Below are 23,489 nucleotides of genomic sequence, written 5' to 3' on the forward strand. Positions count from 1 at the left end.
GTGAGCCGTAAGCTCCTCAATTGCCAAGTCCACTCGACTGAGGAAATCTGTAACAAATCATGGTCTCTGCCTTGGCCTAAAGGCATGCCAAGCCCGACGTCTCGCACTCTGATTGTTACACAGAGAAAAATAGGGTGAGAATCATGTGTAGTTCGGGATTTAGAAAGGAAAAAAGAAAGAATTGTACATGAAGATAATTTTAAAAGTTATCCTTCTCCATTTAATGTGCAAAGTTTTCTAGATTATATTTTATAATCAATAAATGATGGTCCAAACATTTGATGCCTTTGATTTATGCATTCGCTCTTTTATCAGTTAAGTATGCGAATTCTTTATAGAGAAAGTATTAAACATAATTTCAATTTCAAATGTACAATAAGGAAAACCTCAGCAAAAAGTATCCTTTTAATAGAAATCATAATAAAACCATTTTGTATTTTTTGGAAATCAATTTCTTTTGGTGTAGGCTGTTCGGAATATGCAAAAATTGTTGTGCCGTTTCATTTTATTTGCATGTCTCCCCATTTTATGTGCACAAGTTTTTAACCCTGGCGGGTCATAAAATTAAAACCAACGAACGACGACGACTCTTAGGGTGCGACTGGTGGTCCTGGTTTCGTTCCTGTTCCTGTTTCTGTTCCTGCTTCTGATCCTGATTCTGTTTCTGTTCCTGCCAGATTGCCTTTGAAAGCAGACCCACCTTGCCCCGGCCGCAGGGCTTCTTGTGCTTCACCTGGCCAGCCAACCAACTCCTTCCACCTTCTGCCACCTCCTTCCACCTCCCCCCACTGGGATCCCACCTTCCACGGCCGCCTCTGCAGCAGATCCTGAATGCAAGCCTAACGACCTGGCATTGTCGTTGATAAGGTCCAAAAATGCTTGTCTACCGATTTTTTTAAGCCGGCTCTTTGGTGAATATGGTTGGAAATGGTTAATGTTTATGCAAAGGGAAGCTAGCAACCTGAGGATGGGAAGGACATGCTCACTTGGATTCAACCAGGCGAAAGTGCTTGGAATCCGGTTAAGTCCAAAGTGCAGAAATTTAGGGTCTGACTGATTTTTAAGTAAATATTCGGCTGAGCTTTAAGATAATCCTTATAAATTAGTCAGCTTTGCTTTTAACCTTTTTTCAGCTTACAAAATTTTTTTTATAATTTTTTAGCTCAAAGGAATTTTAAAAAAGAAATCTAAATTATTGCTTTCAGTTTTTTCTGCCTCTATGAAATACACGTTATACACCACAAAAATATCATTTAATCTGTACTTGAATTATTTAGTTATATATAAAATTTAAAAACAAATGCAACTTTTTTTTATAAAATTAAACCCATCTCAATAAACCTTATTATTATAAAAAATATATTTATTTTACCTAACAAACTGGTGACAAAGAAATAAGAAATCATCAAAACCGCTTCGATTTTTGAGGGAAACAGAAACTTGGAACAGTTCCTTCGCGTTCCTCAAAGAGTTGCCCTCCCTTAAGTCATATCCTAATTTGCATATTCAAGTTGGACGAGTGGCACAGGCCGAAAGCTCAGGACAAAGCTTTCTGATTTGAAATTTTAGAAAGCGTTCTACAACCCCTTTTGATGAGACCACTTTTGCCTGATAATGCAGGCACTCGACTATAGATGGCGCCTCTAATTTTTCTGGCATGTTTAGATGGCTCACATAATTATGATAATGATTATGATATAGAGTATAACCAACCTTTCTCGAAGATATTCCATCAAACGATCCTTTTAGGCGTCTTTTCCAGCTCCTCCACATGAATGTTAAAACAGCGTAATTATTAAAAAGCGTAAATCAAAATTCGCAATAAACTCAAAGCATTTTATTCAAAATACGATTATAATAACAATAAGCACAACCATATGATATATCAACTAAAAGCCAAACTACAAACAAACACAGAATTACAACTATAAATACTAAAGCGTTTCTTATCAACTAGTTCGGTTAGTGGGCCTCTAGTTAAGCTTGGCTAAATGCAATTTTCTGTCCGGATCCTTGGGGCAATCTGCAAAGATAAGAAGGGAAGGAGAAACGTTGAACAAGTTGAACATTTGTGTTTCTGGAGACAAAAAAGCCACAGGAGACGACCCGGAATGGACATCTCCGCTTTCCTTTCAGAGTACCCCTCCCCAACTCTAGAGTTTACAACAAATTAAACTTGCTTGTGGGCACTAAAGCAACTGCAACTGCAATGGAAAACGGCAACAACATTCGCAACATGGCAAAGTTTTCACTTCAGCGAAAAGTTTTAATAGAAAATTTTAGTTAATAGTTTTTAACTTTGCCGCTGCGGTGGATTTGATAAGGGACCTCCACCCAGCGCACACAACACATGTAGAACTTTTTAGGAAACGACCGCAGCAACAAAGGAGGTGGCCTACCCACCCCCCGATGGTTTTGGGGCAGGATAATGGGGGTGGATAACCAAACCCCCCATTGCCTCTTACCTCCCTCCCCCCTTTTTGGATCTGCTGGCCAGCGTCTGTCTAATTAATTAAATTCGCTGCTGTGAGGACATCGCCTCGTCCAGCAAATTCAGTCTAAGCAGCAAGATAAGCAAAAAGGTTCCGATTTCTTGGGGTAGATAAGGCTGCGTGATATTCAAGATAAATTTAGCAAGAACAAGGGTTTATATTATAATATAAGGTAACCAAATCTATTATATTTTATTACCTTATTTTCTCATTTCTTTTAAATAAAATCTCCTTTAATAGGTAACACCTAGGCGAACCCCTTTGTTTTAGCTGCCCGCTTGCTAATTTCCTGTTTGCTGATAAATAATGCGCCACACTCACATAAGGCAGGACATAGAAAGGAGTTGGCGCTGTCCATCCCCGCGTTATGTAACTTTAGAGCACCTAAAATATTAAAACACCCCCTCAAATCCCCAATCCCCGTCGGATGGGTTGATGGAGGAAGGGGAGTGGGGGAGGGGGATATCCTGAGTGACTGGAGGAGCGGCGGTCCTGCAGATAAGGCGTAGCTGGAGCCCGTTGGCTTAGCCAGGATGCGCAGGACACGTTGGCAAAGAGCTTAAAATGTGGCCCTAAAATAACTTTGACTGACCTCCCACCCCACACACACACACACACACACACACCCCACACAACAGTACACCCACATAAACCCTCACGTCCTCTTGCTGCTAGGATTTAGTATGCCACGCCCACTCCCCAATAAGCCATTCCTCCCACATTTTAACTGCTTGGGGCATACATCAAAACTTTGGCTTACGCTTAGGATTTATTTATTTTCATATTTACCAAGGACCAACACCGACGCACACGCGCCGCAAATGAGAGGTGGAGCAGGGAGAGGGGAGGGGAGAGGAGGGGGGGGACTTTGGAGGGGCAGACAAGGATCTCAAGGATTTGCACCTTGTGCGGGGCTTTTTATGGCGGCAATAACACAGCAAGAACATTTCAGATATTCAAACGTAAGTAATAATCCGTCTTGTGCCCCTAAAGTAACTATAGTAACTATAACAAATTGAAAAATAATATAATATCTTAAGCTTTTACCATCCAAAATCATAGTAATTGTTTCTTTTGATAATACAGTATTTAAAACCGGACCACTTTGAAAATATAAATCGTTTAGTAAAAATAGAAAATAATATGTGTTTCATAAGATGGTAAATAAAGAATTCTAAGATCAAGGGGAATACCCCAAAATACTACTCCGCTTACTCTTACTGTTAGCGATCATCGGTATTGGCTTTTTTCTCAGTGCACCTACATCTAATTCATTTTTGGCCGCCTGGCGCCACTGGCCGTAAAAAGGAAGCTGAACCAAGGGGGCGTGTGGGCGTGGCAGGTGGCCTTTTTGTGTGTTTTAATGACTACGTGACCAGCTCCCAGGCGGCGTGTCCAGCGCTGCTTGGAGCGGCTTACGTGGCGTATGCGCGTTATCAGCAGGACGACATCTTCCCGGGAAAGGACTGCCTCAGATTTTATGTATTCGAAGCTATTAAGAAATGACATTAAAAAGCGACCAGTGCCCCCGGGCAAACCGAAAACTCTTCCCACACTTCCCACTCAATCCCTCCGCTCGTTGCGTATTTAAATGCGACATTTGCATATTTATTAGAAAGGGGTTTTTGTTTTTTGGCGGAGTTTTTTTGTTCTGGAATCTCTTGGACAGAGCGTGGGTGGAAATTATTAAAATAAGACAGCGCTACGTAATTATTTTGCACCCCACTCACGGCTAGAAACTCAACGTTTATGGAAGGCAAACAAAAGTTAATTTAGACGCTGCTTACATTTTACAAGCAATTTACCCGGCGCACAACTCCAAAAGTCCCCTGCTTTTTTTCCCCCATCCTTGGAGGCCATTGATGTCGCCTTTTGCCTCAACTCATCCCTCCAAATTTTTCGGTTGGCTTTGTGCCGTCGACTACGAGGACTTTTCATCCTTTTCACAAACAAATTTGCACTTCCACGCATTCATTAATTTGCTTATTAAGAGCCGAAAGGCAGGAATGGGCGCCTGAATGTACAGTGTTTCGTTTTTCTACATGGTCCTGCCAGGAATATTCATCCCGATCTGTCCATTAAGCTCTTGTCCAAATTTAAGCGAAGTGGAGCCAAGCCAACTGAAAACTGAGAACTTATGCCAAGAGCCATAATAAATGCATATGACAGCCTTTCCTTTTGCTGACAAGAAGAACTTTCCCCCTGGATCCCTTCCCACTTTCGGACAAGTCGCACTATATATAATTTTATAGTCGCAACTGCTGTACTTGCGGTAGTTGCAGTTGCACATGTCAAGGCGGAAAAAATGGGAGGTTCTGGAAGTTACTTTCGCACAGAAATTCTCCATCTATTAGCAATTATTCGTTAAGATAAGTAAGATAATTTATTAGATCTCTTAAAAAATGAATATTAACATAATTGGTAAATTGAAGCGCACAAACACTTGAATTCATGAAATGCGGTATTTGTCTTATTTCAATTTAGTTAATTTAATTCGTCTTTCCAGTTTCAAGATATCGTTATGAATTTATCTGCTATGCAAATGATTAAAAACTGTTTATTAAGAAAAGACTAGAATGATCTAACTTATGTTTAAAGCATGATTACATCAGTTTATTGATTTTTTGAAAAAATAATAATTAAAATAAGTTAGGACGCTTTTAATTTGCTTGATTTGAAGCAGAAATAAAAACTCAGAATGTGTTTTACTTATATGCATGTATCAGTAAGTAAATGGAAGCCACCGTGGGGCAGTTAAAACTAAAGCGGCAGGGAAACTTACGCAGAGTTAGAGGGCTGATGGAGATGCCTCGTGAAAGCGGGGGAAAGCGGAGTGAGGAAAGTGGAATAGGGGGAGGAAGAACAAGGCCAGTCGCAGGCATGCAGCAATTACAAAGCCAAGGGTTGTGGCTGAAAATAGAAGGAAAGATGGTGGGAAAAGCGGGGCAGTGGAAATCGGGGGTGGACACGTAGAAACTTGCAAATATAAAATTGCACAATTTAAAACGCAGACAAAAGACGGAGTGGGCGGGTCGAGAAGGGGGCGAGAAAGGGGCGTGGCGGGGCACGTAGGAAGCTATGCTACGTGCAAGGAACAAGCGGCAAAATGTCCTTGTGTGTCCGTGTGTAACGGTGTCCTGTGCGCCATTTACATTTCACATTTCTAGTTTTCAGTTCAGTTGAGTCATTATTTTATTGCCAAGATACGAGCGGGGACTCTGCGTCGACTTCAGGCCACTCAAACCACCCGAAAGCTGAAAACCCCTTTCGTTTGCCATTGCAGGACGAGAAGGACCAAGGACCAGAAGGACTAGAAGGACGAAAGGGCTGAAGTGGCAGAAGGAGCGTCTAGCACCAACAACACTTTTGCTTTTGCATTATTGCGAATGGAGTGGGTTGAAATGGGTTGGGAGTTGCAACCACGGACGTTGTCTCGTCTCTTCTGTGGGTGGCTCCTTTCGTTTTCGTCCTTTTTCGACATTGCTCCTTGCGCGCAAACGTATCTACGTGTATGTGTATGTCTCTGTGTGTGTTATTAGATTGTTTCAGCTAAAATGTTATTAGAAAATTTTGAATTCAAATTCAAATGACTTCATACTTCCTGCCCATTTTCAATGGCATTTCGTCCTTTCTGCAAAGGACGTGCACTTCCTTTGTGCACTTGCATTTGTCTGCGTGTGCGTCCCTGGGTGCAAACGTAAGTGTGTGTGAGTGCGAGTGTGCGTGTGTGTCTGTGGCTCTGTCTCTTGCATAATAACATGGATCCTGTGGATGCCTTCTCGTCCATTAAACGTAAAATGTTTGGAGTGCAATTTGAAGTTCGTTGCGGCACGTTGGCGCACTTTTTGAGATGAGTTGAGGGAAGGGGAGAGGGATGTGGCCAAAGAACGGGAGGATTATCCAAAAGGGTTGTTTTCTAGACCATGTAAGGCAGTTTACTGCTTTAAAGTCGTTAAGGAAATGCAGGGGATGCCAAGTTAAAAACTAATGTCCAAGAAAACAATCTTCAAATGATAATTTCATTCTTGAAAAATATATTTCCAAGGAGAAAACTTATCTATTAAATATTCTGGAATCTCTAGTATACCGAAGTGTAACATTTTGTAGTATTTGTATACATATGTGTTTTCTTGGGGTTAAATCAAAATTAATTGGGGTCCAACCTTTTCTATTAAATTCTCTTGTATTAAGAACCTTTATAAGTGAACGCAACCTCAGTTCTAAATTCGCTCTCCTGATTGGTTATCCCATTATAATTACAAATCTAAAACCAATTTCACTGGCACAATGCCGGTGGAGAGGAAATTCTTACATGGCAAACGGCACCTCGTTTCCAATCTTGGGGCAATCAATTATTTAATTTCACCGCTTCATATGTGTGGAGGAGGTCTGCACATAAGTATGTGAGTCTCCACCTTCCCCTCTGACCACTGACCCTCGATGCACTGGATGCCAGTTGGCAAAGGGGGAACCACCATCCTGCAGCCTCAGATTTGTTTGAAGGGGAAAAGCAGGGGGAAGGAACTGGGAGGGAAATTTCAAATATTCCTTGCTACGTTTGCGGCAAAGAAAAGTTTCAATAAAATCCAAGCACACAGGCGGGCTTAGAGCAACCCTTTACCCCTTTTTCTGGCCATGGCCAGTACACAACACCCACAGTAACCGCAGTCGTAACATGGTCAAGGGAAATGAGGGGGGTTTTAAGGGTAGAAGGTGGGATTGTGGAGGGGGAGGAGGAGGGGGATGGTCAACCTGCAGCGTTTGCAAACTATCTGAACCGAGTTGGGGGCTCTGTTGAGGAACTGCGGTAAAGTTGCTAACGTAATCATACAAACCTTGCTCTGGTCAGATGACCATTGTGGCACAGAGCTTCTTTCTCTGTCCTTTTGTCCTTGTGGCCCGTCTCTTTCTGGCCGGGCAGACAAAAGACGACTTTGTCCAACTGGACCGGACCATAAGATGGCCAGCGTGGGCCATCGGTCGGTACAGGAGGGTACTTTTATATTCAAATAAAATGAAATTACATTGTTTTCAGCTGGCAAACAATTTGAATAGAATTTTAACTTTTTACTATTATTTTATTTCAATGCACACAAAGGCAGGAGGCCAGTAAGGACATTCAAGGACCACAAGATGTGGTTCGGTGTGAGGATAACGCCAGCTGCTTCTCCTTCTCCCTCTGCCTCTTCCTCTCTTCCTCAATCTCTTTCTATCCTTTTCTCTATTCCCAGGATCAGACTTTTGGCAAATGGCCGTTCGCTTTGGATATTTCTTAATTAGAAAGATTTTGGCAAAGGGTTGTTCGGCACTTCTGCACTTCTTCCCTTTCCCTTCTCGCTTTTCTTAAACATCATTAATTTCCAGTGGAAATTTACATTGCCCCTGGGCAGTCTGTTGCCCCCCAAATTCGAGTATAACTTCTAATTCGTCGACCCTTTTTGACGGTTTTAAGGGTTTCGAATTGGGTTCCAGCTGGATACGTGACATCGCTGTCCTTTCGGCGTAATTTATCGTTTGGGGATTTGCGAATTTTTAGTTTTATGAAATTGTTCCGCTCAATTAAGTTTGGAAATTACGGGTCTGGCGTTTAAAGCTTTAAATTTGCGAGTTAGAAACCAGAGAGAACCATCAGCTGCCCCCTTTGTAATCCATGCCAATCCATCTGCCAGGAAAATGGGCGGTCTGCTGGCTGGCCAACGGTCCCGAATGCATTTTCCCCAAACGAAATTTCCAGGCTTTGAAATTGCAAAATGCAGAAATTTTTGCCATCCTATTTTCAGATGGCGTTGGCTAAAAAATTTGCATTTTTGCCCGAGCGAGCTGGCCCAAATGAATGCACATGCACGCACATAGATGCACTCTGAAAAAACACAACACACTCACACAGACACACACATACTAACACACAGACAAGAAAGGATCTGGGGACTCGGGGGGATCGACGGGGGGCAGATGTGAATATGCACGCCCAGCTCTTTGCCTTTGTTGCATTTTTGCCTAGATTGCAATTTTTTGCAGCCCAATTGAAACTGCAAAAAGCCCGGAACCCCGATCCCGAAACCAGACGTAGCACTACAAATATTGTACATCAAACGTGAGAGTCCTGCATCCATGGTTGTGTTTTAGAGTGGACCGCTTGAGAGAATTTTAGAAAGCCTAAATTGGATGTTTGTTTTGTTCACTAGATCAATTATGTTGGTAATTAATTTCTTATTTTATTTTAATGAGAAATAACATGATCCCTTTGCTTCAATCACTTCTTTCCATAAGAAATATCCCTACAAAAACAAGTCTATAATTCTAAGTTTAAGGTTGAGTAGTAGCTTTGATTTCACCAAAAAATATATTATTTTTTTTCTATATAACATACACAAAAAACAGGATATGAAAGATATAATTTGGAATCTTTATCCTTGTAAAAATCAGGGTATTAAAAATGGCTTAGCTTAATCTACAACCAAGGTCCACCCTAGCTCTCCTGTGTGGGTTTTCGTGTTAGTCCTGAGTCCTGTTCTCCATCAGCAGGACGAGCCAATGCCAATGCATTTGTCGAGCCCGAGCCCGAGTCCGAGCAGACAGATCCGGAGTCAGAGCAGCCGGAGTCGGAGCCTAAAATGCAGTTTTTGGCATGCAACATGGGTGAAAGGGGCTGAACGGGTGGAGGGGGGTGGAAAAGGGGGTGGAGGGAAAACTGCAGAAGGAGTTGTTGAAAAAATTTTGAAATTGCATTTCAGATGAATAGATGGGTGACAAGGTGGGTCGTCGGGGGTGCAAAGGGGAGCACAGAGGTGCTCCAGAGGGGCGGTTCCATTCTGGTAGGTTCGCTTTGGTCGAGGCACCCCAAAAACCCCCGAAAAACCCCCGAAAAAGGACTATTGAACAACGGATGCTGTGACGATAGATGGCCCCACTGTCCGCTGGTTGTGTGAGTGACACGCATGGCTGGCGGAGCATTGCGGGGATGTCCCTCTTCGGAGTCCTCGGAATCCCCTGCTCTTTATCCAGGCGGCCATTTTGATGCAAATGCATCTCGGAGTCATGTTTGTTGCTTTCGCAACCGAAGGAGGTGGGCTCTGCCCCCCCAAAAAAAAAAAAAAAAAAAACCGAGACAAAATGGCATGCAAATGTCTTTGCTCAGATTTCTCCTAAAAGAATTGTTGGTGGTCGTCTGCCGGGTGACATCCAATTGAGCAGTGGGCTTAAGTCGGGGCTTATTTGTATTTCTTGGTTGCATTTTCGTTTTGAGTATGCTGCAGTTTGGCTACACAAATCTGGCTGATTGCAAAGGTAGGAAAATGTTTATTCGGGCAACAATAAATCCAAGTGAAGCTCCTTTGATTTCAGATTTTGTTGTCCCAAGAACAAAAGCATCTACACATTCTCGAAAGCTTTTGAAAACTGTAAAATAATTTATGTTAGCCATTTTAAATAAGAAATGTTGCAACCAAAGGCAATATTTAAATCTTTAAATAAATCAACTTTACAGTTAAGGATTTTATTTATCCTTAACGATAAAACCTGTGAAACTGCAGCATTTCCTGTTTGTTTTTCTTCTGTTTAATTTTGTATTTTTTGGCCGGTTTATTTCGATTGCGCCGCTCAATTGTTTTGTCATTGTGGCGTTTTCACCATTTCCGCGATCCGCGCTCTGTTTTCCCTTTCTGTTTTCACTTCCTTCTCGCTGGCTGTTTGTTTTGAGTGAAAAGTGACCGGGGTATTGGATCCCAGTACCCGTACATCCGCACATCTACATCCAAACATCCAAACATCCACATCGGCATCCATCCATTTCTATTAGTTATTTGTTTTCCCAACGTTTTTGTAATTATTTGCCCGCCCGCCGCATGCTAAATTGCCTGAGTAAATATTTGACAATTTTGCATTTGGCCAAAGCGAACCGTCAGACCAAATGCACTGCCTAATGACACTGAATTTCGGCTGGGAGGAGTTGATTTCGACGTGTTTGCCTTGGCGTTAGTTCGATTAACCGCACCCAGGAGCCCACTCTTTGGATTTGGCCAGCGTTTAAGGCAGGTCAATCAATGACAATCGATATTTTGGTAACTGAGTTGCAGGAGGCAGTGCCATTCACTCCAGCTTGTGGGCGCTCCAAAACTATTTCAATTTGCATTCCAATTAAAACCGTAAACTTACCCAGCGACGTCGGCGGCTCCGTAATATCTGCAAACAAAGGAGAAATATTCCATTAAAATAATTGAATAAGTTGCAGCTGCCACACGAGAAGAGTGATAAAATATGGCTTAAGTAAATCCCCACAGAGAGATGGAAAGGGGAAAAGGGGTGGGGAAAAGTTTTGCCATAGCTAAAATCATATTCATAACTTTTGTTTTGTTGCAGTTTTGATTGAGTGAGCATAATGGAAAATTTGCCATGCGAGTTCCTGCCATTTTCGCCACCCCCATTTCCACCCATCCAAGCTGTCTCCGCGGAGAGTGCATTCAGTCAGATTAGGTATAACCCAACCCCCTTCCCCCTTCCCCCACCGGAAAAAAAGAAGAAGAAAACTCTATGGTTGTGCCCCCCATCGAGCAATTGCCTTCACTAGAATCCATGCGGCTGGCAAAAAGCATTCGGCGATTTTTTCAAATTTCTTTTTCTTCTTCTGCCCGCCGTCAACTACATCAAAATGCATTTTGGCCAAAAACGGTTCCGCGACGAGACTTCCCTTTCCTTTCGCCGAAAAACCAATCCCAAAACAAAGCATCGAGCAGCACTCGGCAAAAATTGCAAATTTACAATGGGCCCGGGCATGGGAAATGGCCTGGTCGGGAGTCCATGGATTCGTACATTTCATCTGCTGCCCATTCCTGGCCATTTTAGTCGAGTCGAGTCCCTTTCCGCATAATTTGTATGCGCGAGCCGCATAACTGTCCCCCATTCCAAGGACTTGCTCCCCCTTCGGAACCTAATACACAGGAAAAACAGTTGATACGATATGTATTTTCTAAAGAAAAGGGAAAGAAAACCATTTGAGAAATCTCCAGTGATTTGAAATAAATTAATCAATCAATCAATTAATCAAAGGATTTAATATGAATTAGAAATAAACATTCAAGAGTAAGATAAATGCAATAAAGATATTTAGACGTAAGAGATTCAACAAACAAGTTTTGAAGAATAAGGCAATAAGGAATAACTTACGATTTCTATAATTCTGGATTTAGCCAACAGAGAGTTTTTGATTATTATTTCCATCAAAGAATGTAAAATGTTTTGGAAGGAGAAATGCAAATGATTGTGACAAAAATAGAATAAAATCGTTTTCTTATTAAAAGTGTTGGAAATCTATTAAAGGAACAAAATCCCAGTTAATACCAGAAAAGTAAAGTGTAGTAAAAAGGCGAATAAATGGTTTTTTCTCAGTGGATGCCTTGGTTTCTGACCATGTTCTTGATTGCAACACCCCGAGAATCAGTGCAGTGGCCAGGCAGTGGCAACTTTGCTGGCAAAGTTCCGGTCGAATTACAATGAAGAAAAATTGCACTGCCTGGCGGCGGAGAAAAGCAGATAGACACGAAAAGTGAAGGAGCGAAGGACGAAGGACGAAGGAAGTGGGAAGCAGGAATGGGCCAAGTCTCAAATCCCTCAAGGCAGACGTCTGAGTGGGCACTTTTTGCATATTACGCAGTAGACATCGTCACGTTAGCTGCCCCGGCGAAATGTTCATCAAATCAACGTTGCAGCAGCTGCGTCTCGCAGTTCCCTGCCCCCCTTGCCCCCTTAGCCCTTCCCCCCCCTCCCCCCACTTTCCTCCTTTGGGCCCAGTTTTGTTGCAACGTTTTATGCATTTTTTCAGCGTCTCCATTGGCAACGTCTGTTGTTTCAGCTCCAAGACAAATGCCACAGTATTAAGGCCTGTGCCACGCCTCCTCCCTGGCCGCCCACTTCCCCGCCAGACGCTGCAAAAAAATGGCCAAGCTTAACAATCCGCGTTTCTGGATTTTCCATTTTTCCACATTTCCCAAACCCCTTCCCTCTGGCTACCACCCATTACCTCCAACCAGTAAAGTCGCGTACGTGCCGAAGTCGCCTTGTCCTGGTGTCCAGAACTAGCCCACAGCCGGCAAATGCAGCTTTCCTTTTGCATACGGCACAAGGCCCAGAACCCCCTACCCCCAAGCACCCCATCAACCAAAACCCCCAGTGTAATAAATACAAAATGCAGAAATGCCCATCTTCAAGGCGCCCACTTGCCCATTTACCCCACGCATTTTTTGCACTATGTGAATTGCATCGCCAACCCTTGCAACCAGCTCCAAATGGCACACTGTGAAAAAATTGTATTCAGATTACTGCTAACTATCAACATTTCCTAGGCAAAATATAAGGAATAAAAATTCTTTTTTATTAAGAGAAGTGAAGTAAGAGATACGTCTTTGTATGTGTTAAAAAAAGGATATCATTGAACAACAAATATTCTAAAATTTGTGTTGTTTTTAAATCATGTTATGATTATACTATTTAACTGAATAAATAGAGGCTGAAAAAATACTGACTTCATATATATTTATATATGATATCCTTAAGGTAAAAAAAGTTTACCCACTACAATGGTTTTTTATAAACGTATTGCAAATGAGCATCGCTAATTTTAGTTCCCTTTAAAAAAGAATTGCTTACTATATCAAAGTTATGAATTCTTCTTAGGTTTGAAGATTTTATAATCAAGTATTCTTTCCATTTTATCAAGAAAAATGCAACTGCGTTGATCTTTGCTCACTGTGCACCCATTGGCACCCCGAAACCTGCTCATCTGGGGCAGCTGAGGCGTCTCGACGACGAGTCCGTTGATTTGGCATCGCTGCAGCACCGTGGCCATATCCCGTGTCCAATCCAATTCCACCGGCCGGGCCTAACAATGTGCATCCGGCGGGGAGGGGAAGAGGGGGTCCTTGGACTCGTCCTGCCACCACTGATTCGCCGTTGTCCTCCGCATTTGGTTTGCTTTGTTTGGGTTTGGGTACGCCGACTTTTTCGGGAATGAGTCGCAGCGGCGTTTGGCTTGTTTTGTGCCATTTTTACTGCAGCCTTTGGCTTGCATTTTTTCTTGCTGCCTTCACTTGAACTGAACTGAAGTAGAGATGCCACCAGAAAACCCCACCACCCATTGTCCCTTCGCTCCATCCGCCCCGTCCGGCGGTGCAGCAGTTTTTGATTTCACTTTTTTCGACCATCACCCCATCTCCCCTTTGCCTTCCTTCGACTGAGCTGCACTGAGCTTCGATTCCGCCTCTTTTGAGGGGGCGTGGTACTTGTCCCGCCCCTTTGGCGTCATGCAACACTTTCGTGGACGTTGCATACTTTTTTGCGATGCCGTTCTGCAGCAGTAGGCAAATAGCAACATTTTTTGCTCGAGCCTTTCTATTTTTCAGCTGCAGAGTATTTCGCATTATTGTGTACCAGGGGGGAATACAGTGAGTTACAAAAGACTGCAGCACTTGGGATCTTTCAAAATTTAAGAAAAGTTTTGAAAACTTAAGGGACAAGTTTCGGAAAGTCTGGAGTTTCCCTGTTCCATTAAGTTAAGTCAATAAATTTTATAAAAAGTTAATGTGCCGATGGATTTTGATTACCGCTCTTTAGGTTTTTAAATGAAATTAAATTATTTCTTTAGTTTTAATTCGACTGACAGATTTGCTGTGATTTTATTTTTTAGAAAAGGTATTAAAATTATTTAACCTGATTATACAATTTTCAAAGTTGCATTTATAATAATTAAAGTGTCTAATAATAATAATAATTTCATGATTATTTTTCTTCTGAAACTTCTAACGTTTCCCCCTTTATTTTGTAGTTGTTTGATAATTAAGCAATGCAATTATTTCCTTATTTTCTTGCAATTTATTTCCTTAATGCTGCAAAACTCAGTTTAGTTGCGATCTGGTGGGGGCATGCTGCGATGTTATGAAAGTCCGACTTTCAGTTGACCCCCGTGGGGATCCCGTTCTGCAGGAGAGCATTCCTGGTGCACTTGCAGGCTTAGTCCAGTCGAACAGGTCCTGATTTTAGTCCCACTACGGGGGCTCACAGGCAGCAAAAGCAAAACACATTGCTGATTGCATTTGCTTTGTCTGCCCCATGCCGCTGCAAGTTCCCCTTCTCCTTCTTCCCCATGTTCCTGCTCCCCTTCTGATTTCCACCCTGCGGCTCTGTGTGGCAAACTTTGGGGCCCAACTGCAGTGCCAAAAAGCAAACTTGTTGTTTACGTTTTGTCCCATTCCCGATGCTCGAACTCTACATTCCCATCTCCATCTACATACCCATCCCCATCCCCATCCCCATTCCTATCCCCAATCCCAGGCAGCTCCACATTTTGCCGCCTGCTAGGCTCATGTGCAGTCTTATGATGCTGACAGTTGTCGCCATTGCTGCTGGTCCGCAGGATCCTCCCCAGCAACCAGCAACCATCTCCCTGCTCCCTGCTCCCTGCTCCTTCTGCAGCCATTCTGGGTTGCCATTTTGAAATGCAGTGCATTCGAGGGTGGAGCGATCCCCCCAAAAAGTTGGGGACGAATCAAGGGGGACGGGGTGGTGCCAGGACATTTCATTTCTGAAGAATTGCTTTGTCGGCCCGGCAACGTCGTCGTCGCTCCCCATCCAAAACAACAACAACAACAGCAACAACAGCAACCTGAGCAACAACAACAAGAAGAAAGGGGAGCAAAAGGATGAGCAGCTGGAGTGCGAGGATGTGGGCGTGGGTCCAGGAGCAGTGCATTTGCCTCTGGCCAGGGGCGGATCCAACGCAAAAAGGAGTGCCACACGTTGCACAAATGAAATTTTGCATTTTCAATTTTTTGAAATAGGCTTTTTCCTATGCTCCAGACAGAGATAGCAGGATACCCCGTCCCCCTTCTCGCATCCAGTGTTCCCATCTGTTTGCAAGAAAAAAGGAGGGGAGAGGAGGGGGTATGAAAAAGGATACCCCATGGTGACCATGGGGGCCACACGGCAAAAACCTTCGACTTGTCTCGTTTCGCTTTTGTTGGGCACGGAATTTTATTCCTCGGCATTTGATTTTGTCGCTTTTCGCTGGCCTACACATCCTGCTCCTTGCCCATCCTGCAAACTGCATTTTTTCCTTGCCAACTGCACTCGTCCAATGCATTTTCTCTGCGGCTTCCTTTTCTTTATTTTCCAGATGGACTGAAAAGTGGAGACAGAAAGAGAGAGGGTATGGGGGTTTCCCGGGGTTTTCCACTGCGCACTTGTTATTCAAAATGGTGGCCATGCATTTTGAGTTTTTTCTTTGCATTGCTTATGTTTCAGTTTTGTTGCCATGGTGGCTGCCATCGCTGTTTGCTCTTTGGGTTTTGCTCCGTTTTTGTCCTGTTTTGCTTTCAGTTGCCGGTGCAACGGGCGTTGGAGGGTTAACAGGGGGGGATGGGCAGCCGAGAAGAATGCAGTTGTACATAGGGTGGGTGGACTGTAGTGGGCGGGCGTTGCATCTGCATCTGCAGTTAGCTGTGCGAATTCTTTTCCCCATTTTTTTCGGGTTTGTTCCTTTTTTTGAGGGGGGGCAGCAGGATGCTCTAGGGAAGGCGCCTGCAATCGATAAATTGAAGAAGACTGCTCCCAGCTGAGTGCACCTCCAAACCAAAGCCCACCCAGCTCATCCATCAGCGGGCGAACCCCACAGCAATGGCATTCGCCTTTATTAGTTTCTGGCTGGAGGACAAAAACTGCATCCGCGGCGAGGCTTTGTGAAAAAATTGGAGCCTGCATGTGATCCCGATCCCGGTCGCAGTTCGTTAGCAGAACATCCTGTGGCCCGGATTTGTGCCTGCTCAAAGGACCCTTCTGCATTTCGGTTTCGATTCGCTATTTTTGATTTCTTCATCGCTGGGGCAAACCATATTGGCGCGCCAGCATAAATCCTTTTAAGCCATTCTCAAATTATGGAAAATAAGGAACTTTGAAGTCAAAGTGTTTCATTTGAGTTTACGTTGATTCCTTTTGATTTTTAATTGAGGTACTGAATTTAATATTGTATTTTATTGAATAGGTTAGGAAAACAGATATCTAACAATATTTTGCTGAATGCTATCACATTTCAACACAAATTTACGCTAATTTTAATGTGAATTTTACAAAAAAACCTTTGGTAAATGAAATGTATTTGTTCATGATAACATTATAGGATTAATTTGGGTATTGAATTTGATACCGCTCTATGAATAAATGCGATATTGTTGTGAGGCTTCTGTGGACTTCACCCGCCTGCAGCAATGGCAATCAATCAGAGTCGGATGCGCTTAGATAAATTACAAAGCTGGACAGTCTGCAGCAGGACTCTGGGCAATTACATGGCCTGGCATTATGAGTTTGCATTGGACGGAAAATGCATCACTTAAAATTAAAGCTGCCGCATCAGCAACGTTCAACGTGCAGCGGGCGATGTGCAACCCAAACCTGCAGTGTCGCCCAAAACTTTGATTAGATAGGAGTGCATTGCACCGAGTGTACACACACACATACATACAACACACACACACATACAGAGGATGGAAGGATCGAGTGGGTGGAGGAGTCTATGTACAGGACCCGCATGCATGCATTCCATGTACCACGGGCTTACGTGGCGTATGAAAATGCATTTTGGCAAAAACATGATTTCTGGCTCGGCAGTGAGGCGGAGGATTTTGCGCCACTGCAAAACCAAAGGGCAAACATTGCAGCCAGGACTCCCATCGCCTCCTGGTCGACAATGCAAATAGGAAAGCCGGAAAAACGCAATGTTCACACAACACAAGCACACGCACACACACACTTACATACTTACATACACACACACACACATGAGAGCTCCAAAAATAACATTGCACTGGGTGGAGGCCTATAAATTGGCAGCAAAAAAGGATTTCGGGTGCGTGGGTGTTGTGTTTAGGCGGCTCTCCGACCCCACCCCCTAACTCCCCTTTGAACCTCCATCTCCGTTCGCAGGACAATGGACGCAGACGCAGCGCAGATGACATGCATAAATTGCATATCAAAGGTGCATCAGGAGCGGCATCGGAATCAGCAGGATGCAGGATACAGAAAGCAGGAGGCAGGAGGTCGTAAGCCCCCGCCTGCAATCCATAGATTTATGCAGCCTAGTCGAACCCCTTTCCCTCCCCCTTCATCCCCTTTAACCCCCCAGCCACATATAGTTATGATGCATAACCCAGAGCCACTGCCACTGACCGTTGCAGCTGCAGCAGTCGATGTTGGCCTCTGGCCATGGTCGAAATGGTTTTCGTTTGTTTGCCCATTTCGTCCCCAAAAAGTTTTTGATGAAAAATGATGCACTTGCCCGACTGCCACCCCTCCCCCTTCCCCCTTACCCCTTCCCCACGCTCAACACATTCAAAACTCCCGCCAGCTGCTTTGTTTTGTTTTGCTTTTGGAAAATTTTCAATTTGCCGGCGTCCAGCGGAGCCCAAATTGGAAAAATGCCACGGCCAGGACTAGAGCAGCGATAGAGGATACTGAATCCTGGCAACAGCAACGGCAACGGCAACGCCAACTGAAACTGCAACGCCAGTTGCAACACCCGAATATTATTAATGAAAATCAATACATAAATTCTCGCCATATTTAGATTGTTTCGGTTATGTGTTTATTTTGTATTATAGTTACGTTTATTATGAAGCCGCGGTTGCGTTGCCGAGCCAAAAACAATGCCGGTCATTTTGGCCCGGCTGTTGGCTGTTGGACGCTTTGTGCAATCGGGTTCGCTTTTAATCTGGCCATGTGAATAGTCTTTAATTTATTTCAAATTAAATTGCACGCTCTTGTGCTCCCCTTTCAGCAAGGACTATAGATCATCGTGAGATGAGAAAGCTTTGGGCTATATGCAGTTTGAAAGGTATTTAAAATGGGGAACTTTGGTTGGCAACGATTTATTGTAACTGAAGTTGGTCTATAAAATTCTGGAAATCCAAAAGAATTGCATAACTAGCAAAATCGTAACCTTAACACTGTAATTTGAGCTATCAAGGAAATAAACTTTTAAAAATATAAAGCAAATTATGTTTTATATATTTCGAAAAACTCAGAAGTAAATGGTATATTATTTTTTTCAAAATCCTACATTTCAGCATTTAATTAAATTAAAATTCATAAGATTAAGATTATACTATTTCGAAAGATCAGTAAGGATTTACACTGCCTTAGAACTATCAGATCATTCCCAATAACTATGAAAGCAATTTCCCAGTTCCTTATTCTTATCGTGTTTAACTCGCAACTCAATCACGCATACGCACCATTAACTTTTAAGGACGCCCAACATAAAACCAAGAACAGGAGCGAAAAGCCGTTTAAATTATATCCCTGCGTTTGTGTGCTTGTACATATGGTAATACAAACACATACAAATTGCAAAAGGACATGGAAAAATGCGAGTGAAAAAGGAGAGCGTTTCTGGCATTTTTGTGTGTGCGGCTAATGTCGAGAACTCGAGTCCAATTCCGAATCAAGCTTCGGGTTTTATTTGCTTGGGTATATAGAAAAAAGAGCAAAAAAAGAAGAAGGGTAAGGCTAAAGGATATCTTGAGTGTTTCTTTTAAAAGGACATTAAAGAAAAGTAAGTGCCTTAAGTCTAAGTCCTGCGATCTATAGAAAATCCCTTTCTAGGATCGATTTAAAGGAGCACAGGCCATCCACTTCCTCTAAAAGTTCAGAAGCCACCCACTTCGTCCTTTGTCCTGCTGCTGCCACGCTCTCTCGCTCGTTCGCTTCCTCTCTCCTTCTCTCTCTTTCTGTCGCTCTCCCAACGATGCGCAACGATGGCAGTTCGGCTCGCTCACCAACACCAATGCGCAGCGTTTTTCTAATGTCTGTTTCTCTTTCTCGCGCATTAGTTTTAGTGTTTTGCCTCTCGCTTTTTTGCTTCCTTTTTGCACGCCTCACACACACACACACACACGCACACACATAGAGAGGCTGCGCATGTAAAGGGCCCCTCCCCCCTTCGCCTTGTACATAAAACATGGGCGTGTTTGTGCGGCCGACGTCGCTGCCAACTGCGCTGCCGGCGCACCAAAATTTTGTGTACTTTTTTAGGATACCAAATAGGGATACGCACCGACACAGACGCAGGACCTTTATATACCCGTTGCGAAAAAGGGAGTAAAAATGCATTCCGCCTGCACCAACTAAAAATGCGCAAGGCGGGCGAAAAAAAGAAGGAGGTGGGTGGGTGGTTGAGTGGGTGGAAAACTGCATGCTGCTGCCATTTTAGGCAGCCATCATGGAGATGCAGCCGCTCCAAACTTCACGGCTCTAATGCACCTCTGCCGACGTTGGCGGCGCCGTCAGCGTCGCTGCTATTTTTCCATTTTGCCACACCCAGAAAAAGTGCATTTTTCTACGACAGTTTTTGGCATTTTTGCACTGTTTTTATTTGGCTTTTATTTTTCGTCCCTGTTTCTGTTTTTGATTTCCCTTCGCTTCGGCTGGCCATGTACAACAAATATTCACTTGCCATTCTTTTTTCTCTATGTATATACATGCATGCATACATGCAGCCTGCCGTCCGTGTGTGTGTGTGTGTGGAACTGCATTCGGTTGGTGCTAAAAGTTGCACTCTATATGCACATTTTGTGTGCGTGGCCAAAGCCAATCGGGTGCCTGCTGCAGTTTTGTTCTGCTTACTTTTTCTCAAACCCCCCAACACCCCTTTACCCCCAAATTGGATACCCTACTCAAGCCCCATTGCAGGACCTCGAGCTCAGGAAATAGACTCCCCCGCCCACTTAGACTTTGGGCCTTCCTGCTGAAATCCCAAGCTGAAATATTTGGCAGCTATAATTTTCAATCAGCAAACGATGATGTGAAAACATTTTGGAGTAATTGAATGTGTCGTTAAGACATTTTATCTTCTACGCTCCCAAGAGCAAATTTGTCTAGATTGGGCTTGCAATTAGACAGGGTAAACTAAAAGCTTGTTTCGTCAAAATATTTATTCAATTAGGCCATAAACTTAAAGGAGAGAAGTTGATAGTTGTGGCAAAAGACAAATCTATTCGAGTGTTGTTATTGGTAAAAATCTCTTCGAGATTTTTTTTGATTTGTTTAAACCCTTAATATCCTGGAGGTCTACTAGTATTTATTTATTTATGACAGTTTTTACCTCTGGATAGTAAACAAGACAAGTTGAATAACTCTTAAAAAATTTGTTGCAGATCACCTGGAAGAAAAGATTTTTTCCCCGTTTATTATTAATTTTTAGTGCTCTAAAAGATTTTTTCCCAACGAAGTCTTAACTATCATCCTGTTCCAAGACTTTAAACAAATTTCGCTGAATTTGATATCATTTATTATTCACAGATTGAAATAATTTATTTTCGTTTGAATGCTTAGTTTTAAAATCAACGTTTTAAATGCGAACATTTTTATTTTCAAATCAAATAATAGTAATTTTCTAAAAATCTAACATCTATACTTTCAGAAAAGTAAATGAAAGTCGAGGATATCCACCCAAGTAACAATAATTGAAAGTCTAATCCGAACAGATCGATGGGAGCTTTGGTCCCAATCTCCTTTTGTTCCCCAAACTCTTCGTAATCCTTTGACTAGAATTGAAAACAATAGAGGGCAAATGAAGTCAACCGCATTGGAAACAAATCGGATCGGCGTCAATTAATAACGAATTAAACTCCTGCCGGTAATCGACCCCTGGATTCTAATCAAACACATACCTATAAAGCGACCGAGCCAAAGTCAGACCTACAATGAGGTCTAAAAAAAGGATATTTGAAAAAAAAAACACCGGTGCGCCCACAGTGAAGTCGCCCAGCTTATTCCCATTTATAATATATTTTTTTCTATATCCTTCCACCCACACTAAAACCCACACACACACACATATGTCCTGGTTGGTTTTTACTGATTTTTTCGCGCGACTTTTGTATGAGGGTCGGGATTTGTATTTTTGCATGCTGCCATTTGTTTGTTTGGGTTGTTAGAAAATATATTTTTTGCGAAATTTACGACACGAACGGTGGTGAAAGGAGAGAAAGCGGGTGCCGAAAAGGAGAGGCGGCAAAAAATATGCGATATGTGGACGCGCCAGGAAGGAAAAGGAAAGCGGCAACAATTTTTTCTATGCTGCTGCGTTTCGTGTTTTGTTTTGCTCTGTTCTGGTCTGGTCTGTTCTGGTCTGGTCTGGTCTAGCTTGGGTTTTTTTTAGGCGAAGGCGAAGGACGTTTGAGTAACCTTGTAACCCTTTTCTCGCTCTCTCCCTCCTCCTTTCTCCTGCGGTCGGTCGAAAGTGTGTCCTTTAAGCGACTTCCGCCCGCAGTTCCCCATTAAATTGGATAGTTTTTTTTTCGGTTGCCCTAGGGGATTCCCCAATTTCCGAAGGAGACTCACCAGGATCACTCAGCAGTCTTAGAAATCCCGCGTTGAGTTCCGCTTCGATCACATCGCGTTCGCAGCTAAATTCCAACTGATCTACGCGGAGTTTAACCAAAAAGCTCGGACCCAAAATAGATCCTCTTTTCAGAACCAGTTTCAATCGGCGGATTTGGGTGAAAAAATTCATTTTTCAGACAGAGTTTTTCTTTTGTTCGACGAACAATTGATGACGGAAGATCTTCGCGCTGTCTTAAAACTCGTTTGCTGACCATCGAGCAGCGCCTCACCTTTTTCACCCGGTTCGACCCTTTTGAGTCTTTTCCCGAAACAATTTCGGTTAATAACCTTGACAAGGGTGCCTAGAATGGAAGGGGGATGCTTTTTGCCTGGGAACTAAAAAGCCTGCCAAACGGGTTTTTCTCGCCTATGAGAAGAAAATGTTTAGACACCAAGGACAAGGGAATATTTTTTGTAGATCCTCAAAGCCAGCCAAAACAAACAACACTTGGAGATTATTTGGCAATCCCGCTAATTGGGGTGTCTTATTCCGATTCAGGACACGGCCTCAAGAGTCAGGAGTCAAGGGTTAATTGATCTCCACCCCGAAACGGGATGAGTTATCTGCAAACGGGACAGGCACCATCCCTTAAGTGCGACCAGCACGCGTGCGCCCTTCGATCTGGACATTCCAAAATGGGACCCGAACTTTGGATAGGGTTAAATACAATGGTGTTAAAGGTACAATGGATAAAATTGATTCATTTAACCATAACATTTAAAATGGCCACATATCTAGTAAAAATTTTAAACGTTTTAGCACTTAGTGATAAATGCGGGTCTTTAGATTACCATATGAGTGGTTTAACAATTGTGACTTGTGAATTAAAAATTCAGAAATCTTAAATAGGAAATAGCTGTTGAAAATATATACCTTAGCCTTTTTCATTATTAATAAAAAGGGTTAAAATACATTTTCCAAGCTGTGTATATTTTTAATTAAATAGATTTTTCTTTAAGTTTATTCTTTCAACAAATGGATAATAGACTGTCCAATCCATTCTCAGCATTAGTTGCTCTTAATTAAAGCACACAGCTTACACAACTAAAAATGGACTCCCTAATGTAATGTTTTCTAGAAATTGTTCCCTTTTACCTCCAAGGATAAACTTCCTCCGCAGGATGGGTGGCTCGTGAGGAGCTCAGCTCATTGCAAGAGGAAACTTTCGGTTTACGCTGCCAAAAATAATAATTATGAATATGATTCTAAGCTAATATGAGCAACACATCTCCCTGCCAGCTTTCTATCCCAGAATCCCCACCATGTTGCAAGATTGAGTTTCCCGAACGACTCCATTTCCATCTGCCCTGCAGCTTGGCGCCTGTGTTATTAAAATTCTAAAAATATATAATTTCTGGTCTGGCTTCCACATCCCATTTTCCTCTGTGGCTGCAGTTTTGCAAAAGGTAATTTACTAGAAAATTTGTTTGCAATTAGTGCAGTTTAAATTGTTACATGGACAGGAATTTCAGCTACTATTTTATATTTCGATATTTTCCCAGGATTTCTGGTGCTGCTTTAAAATTTAAAATATTCGAGGAAATTTCCATTCGACATCGATCCGGGCGTTGTCA

At 42.8% G+C, this 23,489-nt stretch overlaps 1 long non-coding RNA gene across 1 annotated transcript; it reads right to left on the reverse strand.

Moving 5' to 3' along the window:
* Positions 1-1,942: 1,942 nt before the first annotated feature.
* Positions 1,943-21,934, reverse strand: LOC108091968. The gene is made up of 3 exons (XR_001771426.1): positions 21,873-21,934; positions 10,647-10,673; positions 1,943-2,023 (listed from the first exon to the last, which is right to left on the reverse strand). It is a non-coding gene; the product is annotated as an uncharacterized LOC108091968 (long non-coding RNA).
* Between the last annotated feature and the right edge of the window lie 1,555 nt (positions 21,935-23,489).

The sequence above is a fragment of the Drosophila ficusphila genome, unplaced genomic scaffold (assembly GCF_018152265.1).
Source record: "Drosophila ficusphila isolate 14025-0441.05 unplaced genomic scaffold, ASM1815226v1 contig_791, whole genome shotgun sequence".
Lineage (NCBI taxonomy): Eukaryota > Metazoa > Arthropoda > Insecta > Diptera > Drosophilidae > Drosophila > Drosophila ficusphila.